The following is an 18,838-nucleotide window of genomic DNA, read 5'->3' as shown; positions in this document are numbered from 1 at the left end:
GGTTAACCAAGAGTGTTTCTCAATCAGTCTCCACCTTACATTTTGAGACATAATGTGTCATTGAACCTGGAGCTCATGGATTCAGCTAGACTAGGTAGCGAGCAAGCCATAGAAATCCTCCCATCTCTGTCTCCCCAGCAATGGTATTACACACATTTAACACCATGCTCAGGTTTGTTATTTTGCTTTGGTTTTTGATGAGGTCTCACTCTGTAGCACTGGATGGCTTGGAACTCAGAATGTAAACCAGGCCTCTGACTCCTGAGGGCTGGCATTAAAAGCATGTACTATTCATGGGTAGGTTTTTTTTACATGGGTCCTGGGAATAAACTTGGCTCCTCATGCTTACATAGCAAGCTTTACCAATTGCTAAATACTTTACAACATGATTATTTAATTTGACACTTGTATCAACGATGTAGGAGAGTTCCCATTGTTTCTATATCCTTGCCATACCCCACACAGTTCTTTGCATTTTTGCCATTATAATAAGTTAGAGTGGTATCTTGTGCCTTTTACATTTCCCTAAAGATAGTAATGATACCAAGCATTATAGTAGCCCAAAGGTAGATGCAATCTAAGTGCTTATAAATCCATAAATATCTAAAGAAAAAGAAAATGTGCCGTGACCATACAACACTATTTCTATGGTTTTATTTTTGTTTTGTTTTGTTTTGGTTTGGTTTTGGTTATTTCGAGGCAGGGTTTCTCTATATTGCTTGGGAGCATGTCCTGGAGCTTGCTCTGTACACCAGGCTGGCCTCGAACTCACAAAGATCTACCTGCCTCTGCCTCCCAAATGCTGGAATTAAAGGCAGCCACCACCAACGCCTGGCATTTTTTGTTTTTTATTTATTGTTGTTTTGTTTGCTTGTTTGTTTTGTTAAGGAAGTTCTGACATGCTATAGCATGAATGAATCTGGAGGGCATTATGCCAAGTGAAATAAGACAGTGACAAAAAGACAAATGTTATGATCACACTCAAATGAGGTAATTAATGTTGTCAAACTCATAGAGACAGAAAGCAGAATGCTGGCTACTAGGGGGTGTGGGGAAGAGAGAATGGGGATTTGTTGTTTAATGGATGTAAAGTTTCAGTTTTGCAAAAGGAAAAGATGAGGCTTGGAACAAAGCTCACTAATAGAACATTTGCTTAACATGTCTGAAACCTAGGTTCAATGTCCAGCAGCTCATGCACTTGAACAGACACACACGAAAGAAGGAAAGGCAGTTACCTTTCAATAAAAATTTATTTTTATTTTAGGTATGTGTACCTGAGTTGAAAGTGCCCATTGAGTCCAGAAGGTGTTGGATCCCTGGAACTGGAGTTACTTGTGGTTTTGAGCCACCTGATATGGTTCAGAGAACTGGACTCAGGTCCTCTGCAACAGCAGCAAGTACTGTTAACTGCTAAGCCATTTCTCCAGCCCATTATATGTGTTTTGAACCCTGAAATAATCATTATGACTTATTTCAGTAGCCAACTATCTTCTTAAGGTAGTTACACAAATTAAAAGATATTTTGAAAATTTGTATGGGGCTCAGGTGTGGCTCAGTGGTAAAACACTTGCCTATCATACACAAAGCCATGGGTCTATCCTCAACACTGCAAAAATAAATAGATCTTATATTTAGCATTTTTTGTTAAGCATTTCTGGCTTCATTCATTTATATAGATTCAGACTTCCATCTGGTATAAATTTCTTTCTGCCTGAAGGAAACATGAACATTTCTTGAACTGTAAATACTCTGGTGATGAATTCTTCCAGCAATTTCAGATGTGGAAGAATGTATTCATCTTGCCTGACATTATAAAACATTTTCCCACATATAAAATTCTAGTTTTCTTCATGTTTCTTGTGTTTGGAAGTTGTTGAGTTTCTATGATATATTTATAGTTTGCACCAAATTTAAAATGCATGATTTTTTATTTTTTTTCTGTTCTCCTTCCCTTTCATGAGGGAAACTCAGTTTTACTTTGATACATTACTGAAAGCAATTAAAAAATAAAATAGTTAAATAACATTTCGTGTATATCATTAAGACCCTAAGTTATACCAATCCAACCACTTGAAGTTGACAATATCTCATTGATCTCAGAATTTTTTTAAAGATTCACTTATTTTTGTTTCATGTATATGAGTGTTTGCCTACATATATGTATATACACTACATGAGTCCCTGATGCCAGAGGAGGCCAGACAAGGCCATTGGAGTCCCTGAAACTGGAGCTGGGAACCAAACCCAAGACCTTTTCAGCCAGTGCTCTTAAATGCTGAACCATCTCTCCACCCCTCACTCTTCATTTTTGTTTTGCTTTTGGAGCTCGGATTCCTTAGTGTAGACCTGGTTTTCCTTAAACTTGCTATAAAGACCAGGTTTGCATCAAACTCACAGAGATCTCTGCCTGCCTCTGCCTCTCAAGTGCTGGGAGTAAAGATGTGGTCCACCACCATTTCCACCATCACCATTCTCTAGCCTGCTCTTAATTTTTATTGCTCCTTTTCTTTTTTTCCCTTCTTTTAAAAAGAATATCATTTTTGTTTTATGTATATAAGTGTTTTGCCTACATGAATGTCTGTACTTGTGCTGGTGGAGGCTGACAGAGGGCGCCAGATCCCTCAGAACTGGAATTACAGACAGTTGTGAGCTGCCATGTGGGTGCTGGGTATTGAACCACAGTCCTCTAGAAGAGCAGCCAGTGAGCAATTTCTTCAGCTCCTCTTTTTTTTTTTTTCCTTTCTTTTGAGATCAAAGTCTCAGGCCTTGAAGTTGCTAGGTACCTGTGGATGATGTTGAACTTCCGATCTTCTTCCTTCTACTACTAAGTGCTGAGATTACAGGCATGTATCACCAGGGTTTATGTGGCGCTTCAAATGTAGCCAAGGACCTTGTGCACTTTGCCTGCTGAGCTATATGCCCAGCCCTAACTCCCATCTATTTTTTTGTGTTTGGATTTTGAGAGTTTCTTTCTATGGCTGTATCTTCAAGTACATAACTTTTTTTTCTTTCTCAAGACACGCACACACACACACAAAACAAAACAAAACCTTATAGCTATAGTGAAATATTGGACATTTTCTCCTTAATTTAGGAGTCAGGCAACAATGTCCATTCTCGCCATTTCTTTCCAACTTGGTGCTAGATCTTTCACTTTGAGGAAGAGTGCAAGGAAATAAAAGCATGCAGATGAGAAAGGAAGCGACAAAACTGTTTCTATTTGCACATGAATGACTTTCTTTAGAAAACCTTTACAAATATAACCCACAAGTGCTTACTAAAATTTCAAAGTCACAGAATACAAAATTCATGTTTTCAAAGTTCAGTTTTACTTTGATTGGCTACTAAAAACAACTGAAAAATAAAAATTTTAAAATGACATTTCATATGTAATACCATCAAAACCATACAATGCTTAAATTTAACGTGTAAATCTCTATGTGACTTTTTTGTTTGTTTTTCAGGACAGGGTTTCTCTATGTAGCTCTGGCTGTTCTGGAACTCACTCTCTAGACCAGGCTGGCCTCAAACTCACAGAAGTTCACCTGCTTCTGACTCCCTGAGTGCTGGGATTAAAGGTGTGAAACACTACTATATGGCTTGTTTTAATATTCTTGCCTTTTAAAACTTCTTTTTATTTATTTATTCTTATTTATGTGCATTGGTGTTTTGCTTGCATGTACGTCTGTGTGAGGGTGTCAGATATTGGAATTACAGTTATGAGCTGCAACGTGGGTGCTGAGAATTGAACCTGGGTCCTATGGAAGAGCAGTTGGTGCTCTTAACCACTGAGCCATCTCTCCAGGCCAGGCAAAACACTTTTGAGAGACACCAAAAGTAAATGAAGTAGATAACAATATAGTCCATACTCACAAATTGAAAGCCCCGACAATGTTAATATGTCAGTTCCCCTTAAATTGATCTCTAGATTTAAGGTAATGCATATTCAGGTATCAATAGTTGTATTGATAAATATTAAAAATCTAGTTCTAAAGTTTATATGGAAATGTAAAGGACCTAGAATGTGGAAAAAAATTCTTTTGAAAAAGAATAGAGGCATATTTGTGGAGTAGCATATTTGTGGGATTGAACTGACAGATGCAACAAACTCAGAAGATCCCTTAGATTTTCACCTCTCACTCCAAGATCCCCTTAACATCCCTTCCAGAAAACATTGGTACCAATAGTTTGGTAGATTATCATTCAACAACATCATTGTCATTCTCTTGGATTTGTCTGTATGTATATATTGAAGTATATAGTGATCGCTTGAAAGTATAAATGGAAGTAGTATACTGCTTCCCTGCTTAGATGAGGTTCTAGGTTCAATCCTCAGAACCTCTGAAAGAAAGGCAGGACAAATGGGATTATTCTATGCACATGCAGAATAACTTGTTTTATTCTCTTGACATTGTTGTCAATTTTGCCAATCTGTTCATGACAGCACATGAACATTTTTTGTTGTTGTTAACTGATGCATACTGTACCATAGAATATACTACAGTTCCTTCATTCTCCAATAGAAATTCAGTTGTTTAGCCAGGTGTTGGTGGCGCATGCCTTTAATCCCAGCACTCAGGAGGCAGAGGCAGGTGGATCTCTTTGAGTTTGAGGCCAGACTAGCCTAGAGTGAGTTCCAGGACAAGCTCCAAAACAAGAGAGAGAACCTGTCTCAAGAAAGAAAGAAAGAAAGAAAGAAAGAAAGAAAGAAAGAAAGAAAGAAAGAAAGAAATTCAGTTGTTTAAATGTTTTGGGTAGAGGAGATAGCTGCCAAGCTGGATCCTGGAACCCACGTGGTTGAAAGGAAAGAACTGACTCCTACAAGTTGTCTTCTGACTTCTGTACACATTCATGGCATACTTGCACATTGCACACGTTTAACACACACAAACCGAATAAATAAAGTTTTATGCTGGGTAGTGGTAGTGCATGCCTTTACTCCTAGCCCTTGGGAGGCAGAGGCAGAGGTAGGCCGATCTCTGTGAGTTCCAGGCCAGCCTGGAAGTAAGTTCCAGGGCTACACAGAGAAACCCGGTTTCAAAAAACAAAATAATAATAATAATAATAATAATAATAATAAATACAAATAAATAAATAATTTAAAATTACTCTCCAAACAAGCTGGGTCAAATTACCTATTTTTTAAAAACTTTAAAATGTTACTTGATTCTCCACATTCTCCACAACTCTGAGTGTTATCAATATTTTATTCATCTGATCTTTGAAAAATGTTTTGAATTTTTCTAGTGAGGTTGAGAGTCTTAAAATATTTTATTAGAAATATGGCTTTTTTATTTTGTAAATTGATTTTTCATTGTAAAAATTTTATGCCTTCTGACCTTTTTTCTTTATTTTATTATTATTATTATTTTGCTAATTCATTCTTTAAATACTGTAGACTCAACCTTCTGTCTGTTCTGTTGAAGATACAAAACACTGGGCCAGAGAGATACCTAAAAGCCTGGTCTCACAACTAAAGACACAAAAGATTGCTTTTAGAGGGTGGCTTTGGATTTGTTTTATTTGTTTGTTTGTTTGTTTGTTTGTGCTTTCTGATACAGTGTCTCACTCTGTAGTCCTAGCTGCCTCTTGCTTCCTGAGGTCGCACCACCACATCCAGCTGAAGGTTTTGATTTTAAAGCATCCTGTGGTTAACATCATTTTTAAACTTAAATGTATAAATGTATAAGCCTCTCTGTATGGCTTCCACTTTTTAAGTTCTATTTAAGAAATTATCCCCTAACTGCCAGGCATAGTGAAGCAGAGTTGTAATTCTAGCATTTTGAGGTGGAGGCAGGGGTTCAAGGTCACTTGCAGCAGCATGGGGAGTTTGAGGTTGGCTTGGGCTGCATGAGACCCTGTCTCAAGAAAACAAAAAACCCAAACCAGAAACGAAATTCCATGTCACACAGTCAAAAAGACATTCTTAGATTTTCATCTAAAATGTTTCCCAGATGTCTTTTTTGTGCAAATAGAGAAAAGACTGTATAAGACAAAAACAGGATGACATCATACATATTGCCTTATAACCTGTTGTTATGTAGCAATATATTTTGAACATCTTTTCATTTGAATAAATGTATCGCTAGTGTTGTGGGTGGGGTTTCCCGGGAAACAGACTCTGGAGACGAGAGATTTGTGTGCAGGAAGCTTATCCCGGAGTGCTTACCAGACGAACGCGCGGCGTGGGGGAAGGGAGTGAAATAGGGTTAGACTGGAGAGGACGTTAGGCGGTGCTGCGGACAACGGCTAGAGCTTGGCGGTTTAGAATTCCCTTCATCATTGTCCCAATTCGGAGAAAGAAAGCTGGGGCATTTGTTTGATGCGGGCTGCCCCTGGGGAAGAGCTGGGGGTGTCACTGGGCAGGGCAACTGCCTTCTTGTGAGTATCATTCCCAGAGCCAGCAATTGGCAGCGGCTTAGGGCTGTTGCAGGCTGGTAACCCTCTTGATAGCTAGGAGCCTTAAAGGAAGGGAATCTGAACAGACCTCAGAAAACACCCACCACTCATTTATCAGGTCTGTAATAGGTGATTGTTGGCAGAAAAGTATCCTTCCCTTTCATGAGGAAAGCAAAAACTTCTGGAGTGGTGCCTAGCAGGCTCTCACATTTCATTGACCTTAACTAAAATGTTAGGTGCAGAGGGAGCTGGGAAAGTAGGGTCAGGGTTGTCCTGATTTTATGCCTTGAGCAGACAACACTGCTGCTCAGAACAATACTTGAGCGAAGAAGAACATAAAGGATTTCTGATAGTATGTGGACTCCTATACAAATCCTTTTAATAGTTACATCTGCTTTAATGAAACAGTTTTCATATTGACTGTCATTTGGGTGTCTATAACATTATGTTGTGGTCTGTGGTTGAGATGAACGGCCTAGTAATTTTTCCCTTCCCATACCTTCCATTGTTTCTTCAGAATTGTCTTAGTTTGCTTTCTGTTGTTGTGATAAACACTGTCAGCAAAAACAACTTGGATAGGAACTGTTTAGCTTATTTTATTTTATTTTTGGTTTTTCTAGACAGGGTTTCTTTGTGTAGCCCTGTCGGTCCTGGAACTTGATCAGGTAGGGTATATTTTTGATTGCAGGTTGTAGTCATTGAGAGAAACAGACAGGAACCAGGAGGCAGGAACTGAAGCTGAGGCCATGGAGGAGCCCTACTTATTGGCTTGCTCCCTTAGGCTTACTCAGCCTGCTTTTTTTTTTTTTTTTTTTTTATACCATCTAGGACCACCTGCTTATGGGTGGTGCTGCAGTGGTGGGATGGGCCAACCTACCTCAATCACTAAGAAAATGCCCCTACAGACTTGCCTACCACAATCTGATGGAGGCAATTCCTCAGTTGAGGTTTCCGCTTTCCAACTAGTTCAGTTTGTATCAGGTTGACAAAAAGTAACCAGAACAAGGATGGAATGCTATCATTGGGAAATGCACTTTTAAAAGAATTTTGGTGCAAGAATACCAGTAAGTGCCGTATAAAATCCCTCTATATGTATGCTTTCCTTGAGCAGTAGATGAAGAGGCCAATTTTTTCCCTGCACCTTTTCAGACCCTGAATTTTAACATTTTCATTACTTGTATGTATTTTTTTTTTCTTTTTTAAAGTACCCTGCCTTTACTCTCATTTTGGTTATTGGCTGTATGTGCTTGTTTTTGCTTGTTTGTGGTTTTGTTGGCATTATGGTCAAAAAGTGTGTTTTGAAATGTGTTAGCTTTGCACAGCTTTGAGACACCATCTGTATTATGTTCTTTGTGCTACAAGGGTTAATTCCAGCTGGCCCTCCTGGTTTTAGTGGTCAAGACATGAAACATACTAATTAACAGTGCTTCTTTTTAACCCCTGACCCAAGGAATTTCAGGGCATTTCGACCCAGTTTGTTATACTTGTTTATGGATAATAATGAGATTGATGATTCATACATGATCTTAGGGCTACAAACCCCCATCCCCACAAGGTTCTGGTGTTCAGAAAAATAGCTAGGTGCCTAAATACTATGACCTAAATATATACTCTTAGGATTGATGGTATCTGCAGCACAACTGTGTAGAAGTACTTTATAACATGAGCAGTTCTTTTTTTCTGACCTATAAATTAGACTCTAAATAGCTAGCTAATTTATTATTTGGGAAACATCACTCTGAAAAGGAGAAGGAGAAGAAGTTATTCTGCTACTCCAGTGAAGAATGGGGACACATGAACTTAGAAATAGTTAGCCATAGTTATCCCAATGGGGAACATGAGAGTGCTGTTTCAAAAATAATTTACTGGATGTAAAGTTTATGAATAATAGTTCTTTAACCCCTAGCTTGAGTTTTCCTAGTAAGAAGATATTAACAGCCATTATTATACTCAAAATAAAACCATCAAGCCATAAATCTAACAAGATCCTTCAGATATTTCCCTATCTATTAACATATAAATACATCATAAAATTATATAAATAATGTGTATCGGATTTTATATTGCTTGCATAATTATTTTTTATAGATTATAGCCTTGCATATAAATTCTAAATATTTACTGGCTCAGAAAATATTCTTGCTGGGTGGTGGTGATGTACACCTTTAATTCCAGCACTTAGGAGCCAAAGGCAGATAGATCTCTGTGAGTTCAAGGCCAACCTGGTGTAGAGAGGACAACAGCCAAGGCTACAAAGAGAAACCATCTTGAAAAACAAAAAACAAAAAAAAAAAAAAAAAAAAAAAGAAAAGAAAAGAAAGAAAGAAAAGAAAATATTCTTGGAGTCCATATGCACTTGAGACTAAATGCATAGAAAATAAATTAAATGTCATTTGCTATGTGTGAGTGAATTTGAAAAAGAATGAATTATCATTGGCATGCTTAGCGATCAGGTAAACTAAGTATTAAAGCGTGGTGTGGAAATGTATGACTCCTACAGGAATATACTTAGTTATCTCTATCAAAATAGTAAAGATTAACCCAGTGCAGATAAGAATGTAGACAAGACCAGCCTGGTCTACAGAGCTGGCTCCAGGACAGCCGGAGCTACACAGAGATCCTATCTCGGAAAACAAAACTCAAATAAACAAAGAAGAATGCAAACAAGAGCCAAGCATGGTGGTGCACATCTTTTGTGTTAGCAGAGGCAGGTGAATCTTTGAGTTTGAGCCCACCCTAGTCTACAGAAAAAGGTCCAGAACATCCAGGGCTACACAGAGAAACTGTCTTTAAAAACAACCAAAGAAAAAACAAAACAAAAAGAATGCAGTCAAAACGAACACTCTTTCTGTTGTATGTCGAAATAGCATGGGGGTGTAAGTAATGTAAGTAATGTTTAATGTGGATCAATTTGGCAATGCATAAACAGGCACAGAGTAGACCTTGGACTTAATAAATGTGTACCTTTAAGTCAAGTTGTATAAGATAATCTTACATCCAGAAAACCTTCCTACACAAGGATGTTTATTGTAGCATTGTTTATTTGTAATGAGAAAAATTAGAAGCAATTCACTCTGAGGATGAAGAATAACTGAGAAACGGTGAAAGCACTGACACAGTAAATTGTCGTGACTAAAGGACAATACAGTTACATAGCAGAATTGAATGAAGCTCCACAGTGGACTGATGAGGTCTGTATGCTGCTGTTTTAAAACGCATGGTGCTGAGAAAAAGCAAGGCGCAGAAGTGTTCTGCAGCAAATCATCTTTGGGGGCTGTAAGTCTGTGCCTATTTTCTGATATTTTTCAAAACAAAATACTGGGAAGATAAAGCAAGAATGAATAAGAGTGGTTTCCTCCTCCTAAAGGTGGAGAAGGAAATGCGGAATGTACAAAGAAAGGCAGGAGCTAGATTTCTCTGAATATATTTTATCTCATACTTTCTGTTCTTTGTGCCTTAGTTTGGTATAAAAAATAGCCTCCGATGATAACCATCTCTCAGGTTTCACATCCTTGTGATGTCCCACCAACAGGGTGGCATGGTTGAGCTGTGTGACCCCTTCCACAATTAGGTTTTAGACACACGGGGCTTCCATTTTTCTCGTTCTCTCTCCTGGATCATTTGTTCTTTGGGAAATTCTTTGCCTGGCCAAGTGGTTCCACGTGAGGAGAATCTGAGGCCCAATGAGAGCCATGTGAGGGGGCCATCTTGGAAGCCACGCCTGCAGCTCCGGACAAGCCTTAAGGTGCTTGCAACTCAAGAGTCTGCCTTGAGTGTCTCTGACCAGCAAAAACTGTAAGAGAACCTGCTTGTTATTTTATGCTGCTAGTGTTTTATATAAGCTGTTAAGCAGCGGTTCATCACCAATGTGAGAACTGTAAAATTGGCTTTTAATAATTTAAAAACTGAATCTAAACAAAAAAAGAAAAAAGAGATAGTCTTTAAAAATTAAAGATGAACTGGGGGGGGGGGGAAGGAGCCCAACTATAAAGCTGGTAGTTGAAGTACATAGTAATTATTTCAAGTGACTTATAGACAGAGTATTTTTACATATCCCCAGTGACTAGGTCCCAAGGACAAAAACAACTAGATAAATTTTAAATGGCACTCAGTGATCTCATTGTCACTAATAACATTGATATTATTATCTTGGAACAAAACTATGTAGTGGGATAAATCAGATAGGTTATTATTGTTAGCATCATTAAGAACTAAGATTTTACACATGAGAAGAGAGATGTAAATCAAGAAAATTAACTTGAAACCCTTTTACTCCTTAGATTGGAAATAGCAATATTTAGTCATAATTTCCTTTTCTCAAAGGCACAGCTTTCTAAGTCCTGTTCAATAAAGAGACGAGAAAGAAATTATATCAAAATGTCAGTCAAGACTGCATGCAGATTGGGATGATTAAATATCATTTAAAGCAAACAAATGTTCAGAGCTCCTTAGAGAATGGCTAATTCTAGTTCTGAGGTCGAATAGATTTGAGATGAACCTGGAAGATCCTCTGACTACAAATTAAGGATGAAATTAAGACTCTACACTTTCTACAGAGCTCTTACTGGCCCAGGATAGAGCAATCTGAACTTCAAAAGGGATAACTGTTGTTAGTGTGGTTCGGTGGAAGAGAGCTTGCTTGCTTCACATGTACAAGGCCAAGGTTCAAATTCTAGTGCCCTTCCCCACTAAAACAAAGCTTGTGACTGTGAGACACTCTACATATTTATTCATCTTTTTTTTTTTTTTTTTTTTTTTTTGACTCACGGGGTTCAGAAGATGCTAACTAACTAACTAAATGCTTTGGAAGTTGCTAGGATGCCAAGCTAGTAATTATAAGATTGGCAGATGAAGGGGAAGAAGACTGCCTGTTGCCTTTCTTTTATAAACTCTAGGCACATCCAGAATGATAGTTTTATTTTAAAAGAATTCACACTGAGAAAGAGTATCAGGGTGGGGAGATAGCCAAAAGGCATAATTTAGGATATGCAAATGCTTCTGTCATCAGTCCATGCCCATACAATACTTAAACAGTTCTCCAGTCATTTGCTTAGTATTTATTATATTGTAGATAAAGCAATCTGGCTTTTTGTTGTTACCATACAAAATAATGGGCTTCATTTGGACACTCTTTTACATGTATAACATTGTACTGAAACTCACCAGCCCATGGCCCTCTCCTGTCTCTGGTTTTCTTTTTTGTTGGTTCCCTTCTTCCCTGAAAATAGTCTCCTTTCTACTTTTAGATAAAGTAGACCTTAGTAATTTCACCTCATTTCTAAAAATTACAGACCTGTGTCACCATGCCCACTTTTGGGGGAAGAGAGCTGGAACCCAGGACCTCTCACTGGTTAGGCACACATGGGACACTGCCATCATGGTGTATCGAAGCGCCTATAGTCTCAGTTTTGACTAGAAACACTGTAAGCCACATATTTGCTTTGCTGGTGGCTTCCCGTTTAGTTCAGGCTGTGAGGGGCATAGAAGGAGACTGACAGTCTGGAGGAGGGTGAAGGAACTTAAATGCCTTCTCTTCTTCCTTCCTGTCAGCTTCCTGTGCCTCTCAGCTTCCCCCAGAGACACTTTGCCTAGGTACCAGCTGTGCCTTCTCTGGGTCTCCAGCTGAGTGGTTTGCAGTTAACCAGTCTGAGAAACTTCAGCATGAGGTGAGCAGCATCCCTTCAAGGGGCCTGGTGCCTGGGCCCCATGGAGCCCTCCTCCCAATTTCTAAGTTTTACTATTTCCGTCCTTTTTGCCAACCTCCTTCCTGAGACAGTCACTGCTTCTTGTAGTCAATGTCTCCAGAATACCATAGAGTGTGCCTTGTACCCCTTGGCTAATTTCTTAAAGTTATTAATATGGCCCCCTGTCCTTGACTAGCTTTTGACTGACAGACATAGCCTCCTATTAGTCACTGGCGAGCTGCATTAACCCTGCATTAACCCTGTAGAATTCCTGCTAGCCAGTGTATGTTAAATTGATAAGGGAGAGGGACAATGTCTACAGCATAGCCAAATGGCCCTTATAAAAGAATTGATTTCTTATTGCACAAACCTTCATTGTCTTTGAAAGACAGTTTGTTATTGCAGATAAGACTGCAGCCCTCTCCATCCAGTCCTGATCGCCTTCTCTTCATTCCTCCCATGAGACAATTGCCATATTAGTTATCATTTATGTGTACTTTTTAACATATAAATATGCTATTTTGAAATATATGGCATTTCTGTAGATTTTTAATTTCAGTTCTTAGAATAATTATCTTTTTTTGCAATTTGCCTTATTCACTAAATAATTTGTCTTAGAAGTCATTACATATATTGTCCATGTCTTTGTAACTACTGCATAATAGTCCTCGGCATGTATATACCATGGCTTATTTTGCTTTTTGCTCTGTTTTGACCATTACAAAAGCTTTATGATTTGTACTTGTTTCTCTGGGGTAGATTCAGAGTATAGAAATACTGGATCAGAAAGAATGCATATTTTAAAAATTGCATTAAATGTTAACAAATATGTTCTCTTGCTGAATGGTAATGGCAGACACCTTTAATCCCAACACTTGGGAGGCAGAGGCAGGCAGGTCTCTGAGTTCAAGGATAGCCTGGTTTACACAGCCAGTACCAGGACAGATGGGACTATACAGGGAAACCATATCTTGAAAAACCACAAAACAAATGAACAAACAAAAACCAAATACGCTCTCTTAAAATACAGTTCCAGGCGCTAGAGTGATGGCTCGTCAGTTAAGAGCACTGACTGCTCTTCCAGAGGACCCAGGTTCAATTCAAAGCAAATACATGGCAGCTTTATATATCTGTATAACTCCAGTTCTGAGGGATCTGGTACCCTCACATGGACATCATGCAGGCAAAAACACCAATGCACACAAAATTAAAAATAAAAACATGCAGTTCCAGTTTTCAAGTATACCAAGAGACTGCCAAGTTTCTTCTTCCCATGGGACTTCCATGGCTGCCTTAGCTTACATTTCCCATCTAGCATTGCTCTGGACATCTTTAACAGACACACTTTTTAGATCTTTAGTGGGGAGGCTGTTGTTCATCATCATCATCATCATCATCAATCAGTAGGGCCCTGAGCCCAGGGCACTGTACCAGTGAGATATATCCCTAGTCCTCCTTTTCCTCTCTATTTGGAGACGGGTCTTACTAGGTTGCCCAGGCTATCTATCCTGTTCTTCCTCATCTTTTTCTCTAGAGAAGTCCATGTGCTGTTACATACCAATTTTTTTTCCTATACACAATCTGTTTTCCTCTATACAGTTCCATATATGTAACCATACCCAAACTTCTTGTCAAGACATGGTTGGGAAGATAGCTTTCTGTGTGTATTCACTTAACTTGCTCCCAGAACTTTCTCCCTTACAAGTTAATGCTGGCACCCTGATACCATTTCAGAAAACAGGCTTTGTTGGGAAGGCTATCACCTCTTATAATCTGACTTTTGCTTTAGGGCAGAATCCTTAATTTACCAGAGGGGCCACAAAGGTTGCTACAGTTTTTAGGTTGGCTTGCTACCCTTCTACTGGCTTGATTGGTACTACATAACAAGGGCAAATGGATAGGAACGATATTATGTAAAGAGCTGTGAAAGATCAACATGGTGCCCATGCTGTACATTTGAGTTCCACAGAATAGCACCTAACCTAAGGAGCCAAAGGACAAACCACCTGAGTGGTATTCAGTCATGTAGAAGCCAGGTCTCGGTACAGAATAACGGTGTCCTAGCTTGACACAGAAGCCTGCAGTTGCCCTTGAGCTGGGAAGTTTGCAGCTCAAACAGGAGATGGGTGAGAAATGGCCTTGTAGCAGTCTCCCACAAGATAGGGACAAGAAACTCCCTTGCAGCATCTCCAGTCCTTATCTCCGCCTGTTCCAGGAGCAATCACAGGGCACTCTGCCAATGCTCCCTTCAGCCTGCAGTTAAGCCTTGTTCGTGTGTCCTAGATGAAGATGTGCAAAGTCACCAGCATGACACTCTGGGGCCATTCCTCTACCCTTGCTTACACAGAGCTCTTCTCAGCCTCCTTTCAGGATTTTGGATGAAAGGGCAGGCCATTCTTTAAACCCAGTCCCCAAATTCCCCAACTCTGACTCCTGACTTCTCCTTTTGACCAGGCAGCTCTTGCCTGGGCCTGCCCCACCTTCCTCCCTCTCTCCTTCCTTTGCTAAACACAGCAAAGAACCACCGATGCACACCTCACATTGCCTCCTGTCCCTTTTCCATGAAGTTATTGGCACAGGAGGCATTTTGTATGGCTTCCAATTTATCACAGGTGACATTTTAATCAAGAATTTTGCTGCTTTTTAACGTGGCTTTCCATCTTTCTGACCTCCAATATCAGTTCCCTCACTGCCCACTGCTCAAAAACCTTGCTTCAAAAAATGTGATTGCTCATCCTCTTGTACTGGGGAGGTGAGCAGGCCAAAGGGCAACTCTCCTCTAAACAGTCAGAACCCTGGCTGACAGGAGCTCTGCTGCATTTAACACATAACAACCAAAGTCATCACTGAGAGGAGGGTGCAGTCATAGCCTTTGCGGCAAGCTGGAAGGGGAGGAAAGCTGCTAAGAGTATTGGAGTTTTATAGGAACAGTGTCATGAGATTTCTTCTCGTATTCTGCCATTGGTCATCTCGTTATATGGGCCGGGGATGTGGCCTGGTTGGTAGAGTGCTTGCCTACCATGCTCTGGCTTTCATCCTGCAGTGGTTATATTGGAGCATGGGTGGTGCCCACCTGTAGTCTCAGTGCTTTGAGGGTGAAGGCAGGAGGATCAGACATTCACAGGTTATCTTAGGTATGTATCAGATCCCAAGCCAGACAGCCTGGGCTACATGAGACCCCTGTCTCAACACACACACACACACACACACACACACACACACACACACCCCAAAACCATAATTTCATCATGTGGTTACATCTCCCTGTAAGTGAAGCTAGGAAATGTGTGCCCAGGAGGAAGAGGCAGGTATGGGTGAGGTGAGCAGCTAGTGTCTCTGCTACAGGCACGCTGGTGTATTGGCAATGATGGTAAGAAATGCCCAAACGATGAGACTATGTTGAAAGTGGGAACATTAGAACCTGTTAACTCCAAGCTATCTATCTGGCCTGAATCATTGGTAAGAATAGAGTTTACCATATAACAAATGGTAGATAAGGAAAACTCACTTTTCGTCAGGCGTTGGTGGTGCATGCCTTTAATCCCAGCACTTGAAAAAAAAAAAAAAAAAAAACAAAGAAATAAAGAAAAAGAAAAAGAAAACTCACTTTTTGGAATGGAATTTTTGAGATAGCTATAAATATGTACATCAAATAGTCAGTCAAATAAGCAAGTCTATCATTCAAAGTTACACACTCAAAACTGAATATGTAGGCCAGGCAGTGGTGGTGCACGCCTTTAATCCCAGCACTTGGAGGCAGTGGCAGGAGGATCTCTGTGAGTTTGAGGCCAGCCTGATCTACTGAGTGAGTTCCAGGACAGGCTCGAAAGCCACAGAGAAACCCTGTTTGGGGGAAGAGGGGAGAGAATACCTTAGGAAAGAACTCATGAGCCCTATCCCAACTGAGGAACCATTTAGTTGATGGATTCTTGTGGGAGGAAGAGATGGTTTTTAAAAAGGGTGTGATTCCTGGTGGGTCAGCCATGCTCCAGTGGGTGGCCCCACACCCAGGGTTATATAATCACCCCAAACTGGGTTTGATGGGTTATTTTTAAAAAAGAAAAAAAAGTGGTCAGAAAGTTGAGAGGGGGTGTCAAGGTGGAGTTGTGTATCTGGGAGGAGTTAGAAGGAGGAGCAGGGGTGATCGTGATCAAAGTACTTTATATGAACTAACTTCTCAAAGAATAAATAAAAATACCACATATTAGGGGAGCAGAACGGGAAGGAATTGGAGGACAGGAGGGAGGGGAAACTGTGGTCAGGATGTTAAATAAATAAATTTAATTAATACAATTTTAAAAAACCATATATTTTAAAATATCCCCCAAACAATTTTCCCCAAGATTGAAACATCCTATCCTGTAGGAAAGCTCTTTAAACAGGAAGGTAAACAATTTCAGAAGTCCCTGAAACTGACCAGATTCACTAGACACCCCTCTCTACCAGAATAAGCAATAAAAGCAGAGAATCCCCCTCAGACTAGGAAGCTCATCTCCAAAGAAGACTCTGCAAGCATACCAGCTGCCTAGAAGAACCAGAAACCAGACCAGATGCCTGGAAGAGGTTTAGAATAACCTAGGCACCTGGAAGGGACAATCTCCAATCTGTTGAGCTGCCTGCAGGCTGTTTAGTGTGCTCCAGGCTTCCAGCTTTGTGAGCTGTTATTCATGTTGAGGTAGGCTTTGGTGATATAACTGTCTTTGAGTCATTTCTGTTCCTGTAAGTAACCCCTCACCCTATTAGGTAACCCTAAATAAAACTCTTTGCTTCACCAAACTGGACTTGGTTGGTATCTGTACTTTTGATTTGTCATTTTTTCAAGATAATTCTACCAATCATAAATCTTTGAGAAAAATCTTTAGTTGTCCTTCACATTTAAAGAATAATTTGGCTGGATACAGAATTCTAGTTTGTATGCCTACCCTAACACTTTAAATATTTCATTCTACTCTCATTTGCAAAGGTTCCAAAGAGAAGCTTAACACTATCTTTCCTCTTGTTTCTCTGCAACTAAGATGTTTTCCCTCTGTGGTTTCATAAAAATTTTCTACAGTGAAATTATATGATTGACTATGATAACCACATACTGGTTTCTTTCTTCCTTCCTTCCTTCCTTCCTTCCTTCCTTCCTTCCTTTCTTTCTTTCTTTCTTTCTTTCTTTCTTTCTTTCTTTCTTTCTTAAGCGTTTATCCTGCTTAGTGTTTTCTGATCATCTTGGATCTGTAGTTCTGTGTCTGTCATTAATACTAGGGAATTCAGGGGTAGAGAGGTAGCTCAATGTTTAGGAGCACTGGCTGCGCTTACAGAGGAGATGGGTATGGACCCAGTAACCACATGGCAGCTTACAACTCTTGTTTTCCTTACTACTTTTGTTTTCACAACTCGGCTTTCAGAACTCCTATTTCAGGGGATCTGATTCCTTCTTCTGGCCTTTATTGGCACCAAGCACACATGATGTGTGTATACATTTCATACATAAATGAAGGCAAACACACACATAAATAAACAAATATTTGTAAATACTTTTAAATTCTCTGGCATTATTATGGTAAACATTTTTTTTCTGTTCTTTCTCTCATTTTAGTTTCTTTTTAAAAACAATTTACTTGTATTTTATGTGCATTGGTATTTTGCTGCATATATGTCTGTGTGAGAGTGTCAGATCCCCTGGAACTGGAGTTACAGACAGTTGTGAGCTGCCATGTGAAGGCTGGGAATTGAACCCAGGTCCTCTGCCAGAGCAGCCAGTGCTCTTAACTACTGAGCCATCTCTCTGCCCCTTAATTTCTTTCTTTTTTGCATTAATATGTTAGAGGTTTTATTAGCATACCTTCATGTTCTCTGACATTTTCCTTGACTGCACACCCAGGCTTCAGTTGATCCTGTCAAAGGCGCACTTGATTTCTGCTACAGCTGTTTGGAGGGGGGAAGAGAAGGGGAAGAGGAGGGAAGGTAGAAGAGGGGACAGAGAGAGAGAGTGTGTGTGTGTATGAATATACATGTATGTTTGTATGTATGTGCATGATGGGTATTGAACCTACAGCTCTGTTCATGCTAAGCCTACATATAGTCTGACTGTCATACATCTGTGGCCCCATTTTGAAATGTAGCATTTTCTATTTATCATAGAGGTCCTGTCTGTTTTGAATGTGATCCAGTTTTTCATTAGCTCCCTTAGTATACTGTCGTGGTTTTAAATTTCTGCTGATATAACTAGTATCTCTCCAATATCTGAATGTGCTACTGATGTTTAGCTCTTCAGACTGGGCTCATTTGTTTTCAGTGTGCTTTTAGTGTTCTTGTTGACAGATAGGCATGATGTAAAGTGTAAAAGTCACTGGAGTGAGTGAGTCTTCTCTGATATGGTTGCAGTGTTGGGGAGAAGGGAAGGGTGGTATACTCTTGTACATTAGGTGTTATTCTTTTAGTAGCTTCCATAGCTGGATGGCTGGGTTGGGGATTTGGCATTTGCTTCTTCCCCTCCCCATCTATGTTGACAGGCTGGAGAGAGCTGAGTCTGACATTCCTTTCCCCTGTGTCAAAGGTTAGAGGGCCCTCCAGTTTGGTTAGAGTGATAACACCCAAGGTGATTAGACTTGGGCAAAATCCTTTTCCTTGCAGGCATTTGTTAAGGAGAACAAAATCCTCTGAAAGTTTCTTCTCCTATTTGACTGAGAAGCAGGTGGTGCCCCTCTTGAAATATCCTCAAAAGCACACCCTCAGAACCTGGTAAGTTCCTATAGGTAAAATTCAAA

Source organism: Phodopus roborovskii, unplaced genomic scaffold (genome assembly GCF_943737965.1).
Source record: "Phodopus roborovskii unplaced genomic scaffold, PHOROB, whole genome shotgun sequence".
Classification (NCBI taxonomy): Eukaryota; Metazoa; Chordata; class Mammalia; order Rodentia; family Cricetidae; genus Phodopus; species Phodopus roborovskii.
Note: the sequence above shows the minus strand (reverse complement) of the source record.